Below are 14,273 nucleotides of genomic sequence, written 5' to 3' on the forward strand. Positions count from 1 at the left end.
CTTAAGAAAAAGGAACTAAATTTTAAAAATGGATGCTGCTAGTAAACCTATTATAATTGGGAAAGTTAAATCTCAACATTTAAAACAAATTAATGTTTTCAAGAAAAATAACTGCAATCTCAACACTGATCAAATTATAAGATTATATCTACAAAATGTATTGTTCAATTTTAATTCTTTGCATTTTTGAAAGACTGTTACTGATGTTTTAGGAGTAAAACATACTAACCTTTATAGAGAGCATGGCTTAATGACTGGAGCTATAATCCAACACTACAAATTCAGAGGCATATTTTTACCTGTATCAACAATCTGATATATGAACTAAACCTTACTAGACTTCATAATCCATGATAGAATTTCTTTATTCACCAAATTTATCTGATTTCAAACTCTGAGTGTGATAATATTTTCAATAGTTATAACCTGATTAAATGATAAATTTACATATGATAAAATGTATAGAGCGTTTTTGTTTGCTATAGTCAATTATATGTCACACTTGTTAGTTCATTTACTAAATATCCACGAGCACTCACAATATGCCATTTTGTTAGATTCAGGACAGATCCTACATTTAAGAAAGTTATTGGCCATTAGTGGAATACTGATGTGTAAAGCAATTAAGAATATGTTTAAGTTAAAATGAGAAATTATTTTGGGAAAAAGCTGGGACACAATCAAAAGTGGTCAACCCAGGTAGACATCAGTGAAAATGGTGAAGTAGGTAGCTCAACAGATACACTAAAAAACTGAGCAAAAACTGTCAGAACCAACTTTGTCTGAAGTCTGAAAAATGGTCAAAGGTTTATGGCAACAAAGCAAATAAATGCTAAATCAAGAAAAAGACCATTTAAAAATTGTTGGCAAGCTTTATAGCATTTTTACTTGCTCTAGTCCCACCCTCCACCCTAGCTTTGCGACAGTCTTAAAGTAGGGGGTAGCCCACGTTCCCAGTGTAGGTTCCTGGTCTCTGGTTGTAGACAAAACTGCATTTGTTTGTAACTGTCTAGGAACTACACTGTTTTACCTACCTTGGAACTTTCTCAGGATGGAAGTGTGGCCACATAAGGGACATTCCTCAAGAACACTGGGAGGCAAATGAATGAACCAATGCAACCCTGAGCAGAAGTGTACAGTTGAGGAAAACAAACATGCCAAACGTCTCAGAGGACAAGCTTGAGAGAGTGTGTCTCTGGGAAATTAGAATACTGAAGGCACTATGTATACCAGGAAGTTTAAAAATCCAAGCCTATGCCCACAGCAGGATGCACACTCCAAGAGAACTGAGCTATACTTAATCTTTCAACTCTGAGTGAAATTTATCTCAGGGAAAGCAGTGAGACTAAGGCAGAGTTTTACATGGCCCTCCTAAGCACTGAAGGAGTGCCCCATCTCAGAGCTAAATACTGAGAGAATTTTTTCTCATTTCTTTCTTTTTCTCCTCTTTCTTTTGTTTTCTGTCTTGTTTGGACTCCAACTGTTACAGGAAATCTCTGTCAAGACACTAGCTGATCACAAGCTGACAAAACAGACTTCAGAGACTGCCCACAACAGAGTACAGACTTTTACAGAAAAAAACGTGCAAAAGGACAATCCTGAAATCAGCAAAACAATGTGACAAATCACCTATAATTGGTTGTTAAAGAGATTAACAGCCAATTTTTCAGCAGAAACCAAGGCTAGAAGGCAGTGAGGGACATTTTTGAAGGGCAGAAAGAAAAAAACTATCAACCAAGAAATCGATATCTAGAAAAATTACCCTCCAGACTTAAAGAAAAAATTAAGGCATTCCCAGGTAAACAAAAGCTGAGTGACTTTGTTTCCAGCAGACGTGCTTTATAAGAACGGTTAAAGAAAATCCTTCAGGAACAAGTAAAAGGACACTAGATAGTAACTTGAAGGCAAATGAAGAAATAAAGAACACCAGTAAAAGTAACTACGTAAGTAAATTCAGAAGCCAGTATTAGTGTATTTTTGGTTTGTAACTCCTTTTTTGCCATGTGATTTAAAGGACGAACGCACAAAACAATATTTACAAATCTATGTTAAGGGGCACACCATGTATAAAGTATAATAATTTTGGCAACATGAAGGGGGAGGAAAGGAGCTATATAGAAGCAAGGTTTCTGTACACTATGAAGCTAAAGAGATATTAACTCAAAATACATTCTTGTAAGTTTAAGAGGTCAAATCTAGTCCCCAAGGTAACCACAAGGAAAATAGCTAAAAAATATGTAAAATAAGAAAGTAATTGAAATGGTACACTACAAAAAGTTAAAATTAAAGACATTAGAAGACCAGAACCAAGGAACTGAAAAACAAAAAAGATATAGAAAAAAATAGCAAAATGGCATAAGTTGTTTTTTTGTTAGTAATTACTTTAAATATAAATAAACGAAACTCTCTTATTAAAAGGCAAATATCAGCAGAATGGATTCTTTTAAAAAGAAAACAATCCAACTAAATGTCTCTAACTACAAGATACTTAAATCCAAACACAGGTTGACAGACAGGTTGACAGGTTGAATATGAAAAGATGGAATAAGCTACTCCATGCAAATAATAATCAAAAGAGGACTGTGTGGGCACACTAATATTAGACAAAACAGATTTTAAGTCAAAACTCTTACAACATACACATAAGGATACTGTATATTGATAAAAGAGTCAATTCATCAAGAGGACAATACTTATACATATATGCACCAAATAAGAGAGGTACAAAACATATTAACTAAAACTTGTCAGACTTAAAGGAAGAAATAGTTCTATAATAATAGTTGGAGACTTCAATATTCTCAGGTAGACCATGTTAGACCACAAAACAATCCTCAATAAATTTAAATATAGAAATCATATAAAGTATTTCTATGACCACAATGGAATAAAACTAGAAATCAATGCCAGACAAAGCTATCTCAAGAAAACTACAGACAAATATCACTGATAAATATAATTACAAAAATCATCAACAAAATGTTAACAAACCAAAATCTAGCAGCATATTAAAATGATTATATATCATGGTAAGTGAGATTTGCCAGAAATATCCCAGAAATGCAAGGGTGGTTCAACATAGAAGTCAATCATTGTAATACACTGCAATAACAGAAAAAAGGAAAAAAGAAAAACAATAACACATGATTATCTTAGAGTCTTCCAAAGAAACAGAACCAATAGGATATATATTGATGTATATAAAAGAAAATTTATTATAGGAATTGGCTCACATGGTTATGAAGATTGAGAAGTCTCATGATCTGCCATCTGAAAGCTGGAAAGCCAGGAAAGGTAGGGATACAATTCATTCTGAGTGTGAAGGCCTGAGAATTGGGGAGTAGGGGGCGCCGATAGTGTAAGTCCCAGTCTGAGACTGAAGGCCCGAGAATCAGGAGGGCCAATGTCTGAGGGGAGGAGAAGGTGGATGTCTCAGCTCAAACAGAGAGTGTGAATTCATCCTTCCTCCTCCTTTTTGTTCTATTCAGGACTTCAACAGACTGGATAATGCTCACCCACCTTGGTGAGGGCGATATTCCTCAGTCCACTGGTTCAAATACCAATCTCTTTCAGAGACACTCTGACAGACACACCCAGAAATAATGTTTATCAGCTACCTGGGAATGGCTTAGCCCAGTCCATTTGACACAAAAAATTAGGCATTAAAATAATTATCCCAGTCGATGCAGAAAAATCATTCGAAAATATGCATTTATAATAAAAACACTAAACAAATTAGGCATAGAAAGGAACTTCCTCAACCTCATTAAGGGCATTTAAGAAAAGTTTATGTATAATATCACTCAACATTGAAAAACTGAAAGCCTCACTAAAATCAGAAAAAATTTAAGGATGCCCACTTTCACCACTTCTATTCATGATTATATTGGTAGTTCTAGCCAGCTAGACCATTAGGCAAGAAAAAGAAATAAAATGCATCCAAAGTAGAAAGTAAAACTGTTTGCAGGTAACATAATCTGCTATTTTTAAAAACCTAGGAATCTATAAAAAATACTATTACAGCTAATAAGCAAACTCAGCAAAGTGCAAGACACATGATCCATACATAAATATCAGTTATATTTCTGTACACTAGCAATGAACAATCCAAAAAAGGAAATTAATAAAACAACTTGATTCACAATAACATCTAAACGAGTGAAATACCTAGGAGTAAATTTATCCAGCCTAGTGAAGATTCATACATGAAAAACTACAAAACATTGCCAAAAGAGGGGGCTTCCCTGGTGGCTCAGTGGTTGAGAGTCCGCCTGCTGATGCAGGGGATACGGGTTCGTGCCCCGGTCCGGGAAGATCCCACATACCGCGGAGCGGCTGGGCCCGTGAGCCATGGCTGCTGAACCTGCGCGTCCAGAGCCTGTGCTCTACAACGAGAGGCCACAGCAGTGAGAGGCCCGCGTAACGCAAAAAACAAAACAAAACAAAACAAAACATTGCCAAAAGAAATTGAAGACCTTCACAAATAAAGACAACAGTGTTCATGGAATGAAAGAGTTAAGATGGCAACAGTACTCAAATATATCCACAGATTCAGTGATATAAATCTCTATTAAAATTTTAAGTCTTTTTTTTTTTCAGAGATGGAAAAGCTGGTCCTCAAATTTATATGGAATTACAGAGAGTTTCTTAAACAAAACTATCCTGAAAAAGAATAAAAAGTGAGAGGACTCACACTTCCAGATTTCAAAATTTACTAAAAGCTACAGTGATCAGAAGAATGTGTTATTAGCATAGAAGAGACATATAGACCAATGGAACAGAATTGAGAGTCCAGCAATAAACCCATACATCTATGTCCAAGTAAACAATGGTGCCAAAATCATTCAATGAGAAAAAAAAAATAGTCTCTTTAACAAATGGTGATGGGACAACTGAATATACACATACAGAAGAATGAAGTTGGATCCCTATCTCACACCATATCCCCAAATTACTCAAAATGTATCATAGATCTACATGTAACAGGTAAAACTACAAAATTCTTAGAAGATAACATAAGGGTAAATCTTCATGACCTTGGGTTTGGCAACAGATTCTCCATATGACACAAATTGCTCAAGTTTAATGGCTTTTTTAGGGGATAATGAAAATACCCTTGAAGTTGGTATAAATGATGAATATATAACATTGTGAATGTACTGAACGCCACTGAATTGTACAATTAAAATGGTTAACTTAATGTTCAATGAATTTTGCCTTAATACAAAAAAAAAAAATAGTCAATCCAATCTGCGTCATGGGGAAAGACTTCATTTAGTAGATATGCCTTAACTTGAGCCCTGAAAAATGAGGTGTGTACAAGGGAAGGGAGATGGGAATGTGGAGGAAGTGCAAGTGGGAAAAGGGTGGTGTAAAATATTCTTGGTTAAGAAGTCACCATGAGAAAATGCACAGAGGTCATCATCAATATACAATGTTAGAAGACGGCAAATGACTTTTGAGAAAAACAATGAACGATTGTGAAAGGGCCAACAGGATATCCAGGACTTTTTCACCATGCAGAACAGTCTGGATTTAACCTTTAATGTTTGGAAGTTACTGAATCATTGGTATAAGGGAAAAACATGGTCAAATTTGCCTTTCAATAAAGTTACTACGGAGACAGGGTGACTTGTATAGTAAAAGGGAGCAAAACTGGAGATCATGGGGCTTCCCTGGTGGTGCAGTGGTTGAGAGCCCGTCTACTGATGCAAGGGACACGGGTTCGTGCCCCGGTTCGGGAGGATCCCACATGCCGTGGAGCGACTGGGCCCGTGAGCCATGGCCGCTGAGCCTGCGCGTCCGGAGCCTGTGCTCCGCAACGGGAGAGGCCGCAACAGTGAGAGGCCCGCCGCGTACCGCAAAAAAAAACAAAAACAAAAACTGGAGACCATGAGAATAATTTCATTAGTTTGTGTGAGACACAATAATGAAGGCATAAACTATATCAGGAATCTTGGAGATTTTGTTGATATTCAACCATGGGGGGCATCTGATGAATGTGACAGTTTAGAAGGATTTAGCTGGCAGGGGTATGAATTTGAAGCTAGAGGCAGAGAGAGACTATTATGGTGTCCTGAGATTGGTATATGAATTAGTGTGATGGAATTAAATACAAAAGGACACATTTAACAGATGTTTCAAAGGAAGAAATAACAGTATTTTGGTAACAGTACAAATAAGAAATGAGGTGAATAAATGTCAATGACTCTTTCAAAATTGCTAGTTTGTAAAACAGGGAAAATGATGATGAATTTAATATGGTGCAGAAGTGGAATTTTAGTTGTTTAAGCTAGAGGACATATTTATCCCCATTACCTCTATTCCAATTTTAAAATAAAACATGATGTTGTAAAGAAAAGTAGTGTGTTTAGATCCTGAGTGAACTTCAACAAGTTACTTATCCTCCGGGCTTCTATTTCTTAACTACAAAATAGTTTCAAAATTGAAATTCTTGTCTTTCAGAAATGTGGGGGAGGGATGAGGGGTCATGTCAGTAAGATGTGTATACCAAATATGATAATAAGTGCTAGTCGTAACTGGTATTATTGTTATGATGATAATTACTAATTATGCTGAAAGGAGCAGTGTTCAGGATTTAGAAACAGGGATAATGCTGTAAAATTTTTGTAGCAGGAAAAACTCTCATACATTTGCCCTCGACTCACAGAATTCTTTTTACGCTGGGATACTTTTCTCGGTTATCTTATCTTTTAGCCTCTCAGGAAATTTTCCAGGCCCTATTATGCTCTTAGTGAATCAGGTCCTATTATGCTCTTAGTTACAAAATTTATACTAAGATGATCAAGTTGTCATATGTTCTAATTTTATCAACCTTACTCAAAATCTCTTCAGCCAGACAAGACAATGAAATCTGAGGTGATATTCAAGCACCCTCATTCATATTTAGACTGTTAATAGTATGTAAATGCAATGTCCTCATTCACATTTAGAGCTTCGTCGGTAGTAAAAATAGAATTTTCCATGTTCATTGAAGGGATTGTCACTTAATAGGAGGGGAGACTCCACATAACTTGGCAAATCATATTGTGAAATGACAGTATTAATGTTTTCTTGCCTACATTTAATTTTAATCCATTAAAGTTCAAGGTAATAAAAATCAGTGATTATAGCAATTTAATATAAAGGCCAAAATGTACATGTTTTATAAAGCCTTACCTTCCAGAGATGCTTAGCAAAGACTTAATTATCATAATAAAATTTCTTTCTTTCTCCCAGAGAAAAAGATCAGAACTAGAAGCGATAAGTGGTACACTTAATGGTCAACTGCAAAGTACTATATGAGAATCAAATATTTGGCTCTGCAGTATTAAGCTCCCTGGCTATTGCTAGACGACTTTTAAGAAAAATGAAAAAACTACCTCAAGATTTAATTTTAAAATTCAAATCAGAACATTACTAACATGTTACCCCTTTCAAATTTTACTGGTCATATATACTAGATAGGAAATACGCTATAGAATAAACAGTTCCATCCTAACCTTTCATGTTTTGTATAAAAGATAAAACAAAATCTTCCAAGCTTAAGGCTGTATATTTAAAGAAAATGTTTAGTATTCTGAGTGATAAAAATGGAATTGCAAACATACTTTCTGCCAGGGCGTTTCTCTGGTAATAGAGATAAAGGATTGCCATGAGTGTTGTATCCTTCAGAAGGAAGTCTGATTCCAACATTGGGAGCAATTTTATTTTCCCCAGTCAGGTCAGAAAAATGTAAAATGTGTGGTGAATCCATCACTAGAAAAATGGTTTAAATCAAGGCTCATAATCAAATCAAACATATTTGACTTTTTATATTTTATAGTTAATTTTTGTACTTATAATCCATAACCAGAAGGCAAAAATTATATAAATAAATTTCAGACCAATTCTGCTTGTTGGCATGTTTTATTATTTTCTCCCAAAGTTGACAGATGACACTGTTGTCAATTTAAAACCAGATTAAGTAGATATATAGTGGCCACCTCATTAATTCCACGTATAATTTGTCTTTCCTTTACATAAATCAAAGAGTGTTAGGACTGAGATTTTATTCGTACCTGCTTCGCGATTATAATATTTATATGCTGTTTTAATTTTGTTGAAACCATTAATAATCAACACTAATTTTGCACATGCATTTTAATTTTTCTCTAAGAATGCAAATATATATACATATATATGCAAATACATATACATACACATACACACACACACACACACATATATATATCAGACCCTGAGCAATATTTATTATAGAAATAAGAAAGGGATTAGAGATGACCCTGTAGAAATTCCACCTGCATTGTAAGATTTTAAAATAACTATGATTTATATGTTAAGAGCTCTGGTGGAAAAGGTAGATTTTTCAAGGTCAGATAGGTAATTTTAACAGAGAGATGAAAATGATAAGAAATAATCAAATGGAAATGCTAGAAATAAAAAACTACAGCAACAGAAAAAAGAATGATGTCAGTGGACTCATAACAGTCTAATATATGTAATTGAAATTTCAGAAGGAGAGAGAAAGGGCAAAATAAATATTTGAAGAAATAACAGATGATAACTTTTACTAAATTAATAATAGGAACTTCACAGAACCAAGAAACTCAGATAACTCCAAACAGGATTTAAAAAACAAACAAAAGAAAACAACAAATAACCTCAGCATGTCTAGGCATATCATATATAAACTGCTCACAAGCCAAGTGAAAGAGAAAATCTTTGAGACAGTCACAGAAACAAAATGCATTACATACAGGCAAATAAAGAGGAAGATTACAGCAGATTTTTTCATTTACAAATGATAATGGAAGGAATTTTTCACCAGCAGACTTGGACTATAGAAAATATTAGTGAAAGTTCTTTTAGGCAGTTAGAAATTGGATAGAAACCTGGACCTGTATAAAGGAATAAAGAGTGCTAGAAGTGAAATAAGTGGAGATAACCACAAATTTCCTTTTTTTCTTAATTTTCAATGCATGTAAAGATAATTGACTCTCTAAAGTAAAATAGTCATGCTTTAGTGTATATTTATAGCACAAGTATAACTAAAATATGTAACAAGAGTATCACAAAAGTTGTAGGGGAAGAATTGAGAGTATACTGTAAACTGCTTAAACTATAATGAAGTGTTATATTATTTGAAGGCAGACTCATTCATAAAGAAGTAAATACTAAGGAAACCACTAAAAACTTCTAAAAATATATTAAGTAAAAAGATTATGGGAATTAAAATGAAGTGCTAAAATTAGTTCATTAAAAAGACTGCAGAAAAACAGGGGGAAAAATTCAATAATGACTTGATGGAACAAATAGAAAACAGCTAGCAAGATGGTAGATTTTAATCCAACAACATCTATAATTACAATAAATGTTATAGACTAAAAAACCTATTAAAATACAGAAATCATCAGATAAAAATCAAGAAGTAAAAAAGTTAAACCTAACTACCTTTGTCTATTTGATCACACACACACATACAAACAAACACACATACATATCCCACAACGCACATTTCAAATATGAAGACATTAAAAGTAAAAAAGTGGAAAAGTATATATTAAACCAACAGTAATCAAGTAGGAATAGTTATATTAACATCAGATTAAATGGATTTCAGCACAGAAAGATCCCCTAGGATAAAGGAGAATAGTAGGTAATGATAAAAAAATCCGTAACAATCCTAAATGTATATAACTTAACATCAGAGCTCTAGGAAAACAATAATGATACAGAAGACCAGAAAGTCACTATCAGCCAGCTTGATCTAACTGACATTTATAGAGCCTAAGAGCAACAGAGTATACATTCACATCAAGGGCACATGGAACATTCACTAAGATAGACCATATTCTGCTCCATATAACAAACCACACATTTAAAAATGAATTGGAATTAATCAATGTATGTTCTAGAGATAATAATGGAATTAAATGCAAAATGCAAAAAAATGGAATTAAATGCAAAATTAAATGCAAAAATTAAAATTAAATGCAAAATTAACAAAAATAATAATGGAATTAAATGCAAAAAATGGAATTAAATGCAAAAATTAAAATTAAATGCAAAATTAACAAAAAGAGGTTAGCTAAAAACTACCCACAATACTTGGAAATTAAACAAAACACTTCTAAATAATGAATGAATCAAAGAGGAACAAAAAGAAAATTGGAAAATATTTTAGTTTAATAAGAACTAAATACATATTAAAATTTTGGGAATGTATCTAAAGCAGTGTTTAGAGGAATATCTGTGTCATTAAATACTTGTATGAGAGAAGAATTAAGATCTATCAATAATCTACCACTCAAAAAAAATTTTTAAAGAAAAATAAATCTAAAAGCAAGTGTAAGGAATAATAAAATTGACAACTGAAAAACAATAGAGAAAGTAAATAAAACAAAACCTATGTGTTTGCAAATATCAACAACATTGATAATAAACCGGACTATGAAAAAAACAGAGAGCACAAATAACAAGTATCAGGAAAGAGGACATCAACACAGACCTGAAAGTTAAGGGTATGGTACAATTCCAGGACAATAAACGGAAGAAACGGCCAAATTACTTGAGAAAACTGCTGTAGTTCACTAAGAAGAAATGAAGAGGCTAAACCGCCCTTTATTTTTTAAAGAAACTGAATTTGCAGTTAAAACCTTTCCAACAAAGAAAACTCGAGGCCATATAACTGCTGCCAAATATTTAAGGAAAAAAAGAGAATAGTAATAATTCTACACAAACTCTTCAGAATATAAAAGATAACAGAACACTCCTTAATTCACTGTATGAAGCTGCATTATCCTGATAACAAAAGGAGACAGAAAAATAATTCTACAGGCTAAAATTATTCAATAATATGTTAGCTCAGGACTTCCCTGGTGGCGCAGTGGTTGAGAACCCGCCTGCCAATGCAGGGGACATGGGTTCGAGCCCTAGCCTGGGAAGATCCCACATGCCGCGGAGCAACTAAGCCCATGTGCCACAACTACTGAGCCTGCTCTCTAGAGCCTGTGAAACACAACTACTGAACACCACGTGTCTAGAGCGCATGCTCCGCAACAAGAGAAGCCACCGCAATGAGAAGGCCGCGCACTGCAACGAAGAGTAGCCCCCGCTCACTGCAACTAAAGCACGTGTGCAGCAAAGACGACCCAAAACAGCCAAAAATAAACAAATAATAAAAACATAATATGTTAGCTAATTGCATCCAGCAATAAAGAAATAGAATAGTACATCGTGACTAAGTGGCTTTAATCCAAGTGTTAAGTATAGCCCTTGCCTATACTTCATCTGCCTCTGTTGCACTGAAATAGCTCCCTCAACTACCACTGAAGCCTTATAGATGTTTCCCTGTGACCAGCCGATAAATGAGAAAAATCTTAGAATTGGTTTAGAAATAGTTCAATATGATATGTTAGTGTAAGCCAAAAACTGACTACTGTCCTGCTAAGGTCCCATCCAAGAGGGCTCTAATAGTGAATGATGAGAGAAAAGTGCCCAGGCTAAATACAGCAGTACTCTTTCATGTATACTTTCTGTGGAGGAATACTGGCCTGAAATAAGGCTATACAGGGTGCCATGGCTAATTGATCAAGGGCCTGAAAGAGTGGAATTAGGAAAATTAAAGACCAAGAAGTATGAAAAATAGATGCATATAGGGACTCATGTGAGTGTGCACTGTGTGTGAAACTTTGTCTCATGTCAATGCTCATGAGAGAGTGTAGGGGAGACTAAGAAACCAAGTGTACTTCATAAAAGAATGTCAAAGAAATTCTGCCCTCAGCCACCCTAATGGAATAAAGAATAGAGCAGCCATGGTGCCAACAACTGGGGCCAAGCTAGAGACCAAAAGTATGCACTTTCTCTTTTCTGAAGCTGAGGTAGCATCTGCCTCTACTGAATGTCTGACCCTCCGTCAATGGAGAGCAGATCTGAGTCCTTGCTATAATACTATCACAGTTGGAGACCACATAGCTATTTGATGTCAAGAAGAACATATTGGACCTCTTCAACCCTGGAGCAAAGCCATTGGTCTTTCATGGAAGTGACACTAATTACAGACACAAGTTACAGCCTTTCCTACTCACAGTGCTTCACGCAGCATCACTATCCACTGGTGTTCAGAATGCCTGATTTATAAGCATGGAATTCGGCACCTTACATTTTTGTGCCTAAGAGTTTACGTAAAGGATGTAGGATATTCAGAACCATTGGCTGTATCACATCCCGCATTGCCATAAACGGTCAGCTTCATAAAATACTGGAATGGGTTATTAATGGATCAAGTAAGATGCCAGCACGGGACTGGCATTTAATTTTAGGGCTTTGCCCTTTAAGATAAAACAATGGTCAGTGTAGATTGCTGAGTTGCAAACAGCTAGAAATATGGATATAGAAATTGAGGGGTAGAAATAGGATTGGACTCTTCTACCATCATTCCACTGACTCAATTATAGGTTTTGTGTCTCCTGTCCTTACAACTAGAGGATATTTTGGCTCAGAGATCCTGTTTTCCAGATTGTGGCACCTTAACCAGATTACAGGTAAAGGATTCTGATGAACCTGAAATTCAGATGATGAACATATGAACATCCATATAACTGCCACTTATTCAATCTGGACCGCTCATGCCAATAAACCATCAAAGGAAATCTATGCTATTTGGGGTATCAAACTAGGTATCATAAAGATTTAGATGTGATGATATATGGGGAAAGTAGAGTAAGTCTGAAACTTGGAAGATTCACTAAGTCATCTCTTATTGATTTCACATTTGGGGATAACAGTGAAGTTTCAACTGCAACCTGGTAAAGGGCAGGGAAACCAAAGGCTTACACTTCTTAGAAATGAAAGTTCGGGTCACCTCAACAGATAAGCTGAAGTGTTAGCTGAGGGTGAAGGAAACATAGAATGGGTAGTAGAAGAGGGAGATGATGAATATCAGTTATATTCCCAGAAGCAGCTGTAAAGGAAAAGATCTTAGTCTATGCCTCACCGTCTCCTAGATAACAAGTTTTTAAGAGATAAGTTCCAACCATCATCTTAAGAGTTAGTGACAGAGTAGGTTTAATGTGAAATATGAGAAGTTCTGAGCATGGCAAACAAAGCACAGTACCAGATGCTTTATGGACCTCATGTTATGTCCTCTAACCTATCTCCGATTTCTGCTACAACTATGGTAAGCAGTCAGTGCAGGTCACAGGCCTACCTTCAGTCTATGCTGCTGGTCTCTCCCAATTTCTATCGCAAAGACTACACTATATTTGTGAGAACCCTCTTGGTCCTTCCACAAAAGGAAACTTAAAAATACAATACAGGGGGGAGACCTTCAAGATGGCAGAGGAGTAAGACATGGAGATCACCTTCCTCCCCACAAATACATCAGAAATACATCTACACATGGAACAACTCCTACAGAACACCTACTGAATGCTGGCAGAAGACCTCAGACCTCCCAAAAGGCAAGAAACTCCCCACGTACCTGGGTAGGGCAAAAGAGAAAAGAATAAACATAGACAAAAGAATAGGGACGGGACCTGCACCAGTGGGAGGGAGCTGTGAAGGAGGAAAGGTTTCCACACACTGGGAAGCCCCTTCGCGGGCGGGGATGGGGGGGTGGCGTGGGGGAAGCTTTGCAGCCATGGAGGAGAGCACAGCAACAGGGGTGCGGAGGGCAAAGCGGAGAGATTCCCGCACAGAGGATCAGGGCCGACCAGCACTCACCAGCCCGAGAGGCTTGTCTGCTCACTCGCCCGGGCAGGCGGGGGCTGGGAGCTGAGGCTCAGGCTTCGGAGGTCAGATCCCAGGGAAGGACTGGTGTTGGTGTGTGAACGCAGCCTGAAGGGGGCTAGTGCACCACAGCTGGCCGGGAGGGAGTCCAGGAAAAAGTCTGGACCTGCCAAAGAGGCAAGAGACCATTGTTCAGGGGTGCATGAGGAGAGGGGATGCAGAGCACCGCCTAAATGAGCTCCAGGGATGGGCACGAGCCGCGGCTCTCAGCACGGACCCCAGAGACGGGCGTGAAATGCTAAGACTGCTGCTGCCGCCACCAAGAAGCCCGTGTGCAACCACACGTCACTATCCACACCTCCCCTCCCGGGAGCCTGTGCAGCCCGCCACTGCCAGGGTCCCGTGATCCAGGGACAACTTCCCCGGGAGAACACGGCACACCTCAGGGTGTTACAACATCACGACGGCCTCTGCTGTCGCAGGCTTGCCCCGCACTGCGTACCCCTCCCTCCCCACGGCCTGAGTGAGCCAGAGCCCCCGAA

This window comes from Orcinus orca, chromosome 9 (genome assembly GCF_937001465.1).
Source record: "Orcinus orca chromosome 9, mOrcOrc1.1, whole genome shotgun sequence".
Classification (NCBI taxonomy): Eukaryota; Metazoa; Chordata; class Mammalia; order Artiodactyla; family Delphinidae; genus Orcinus; species Orcinus orca.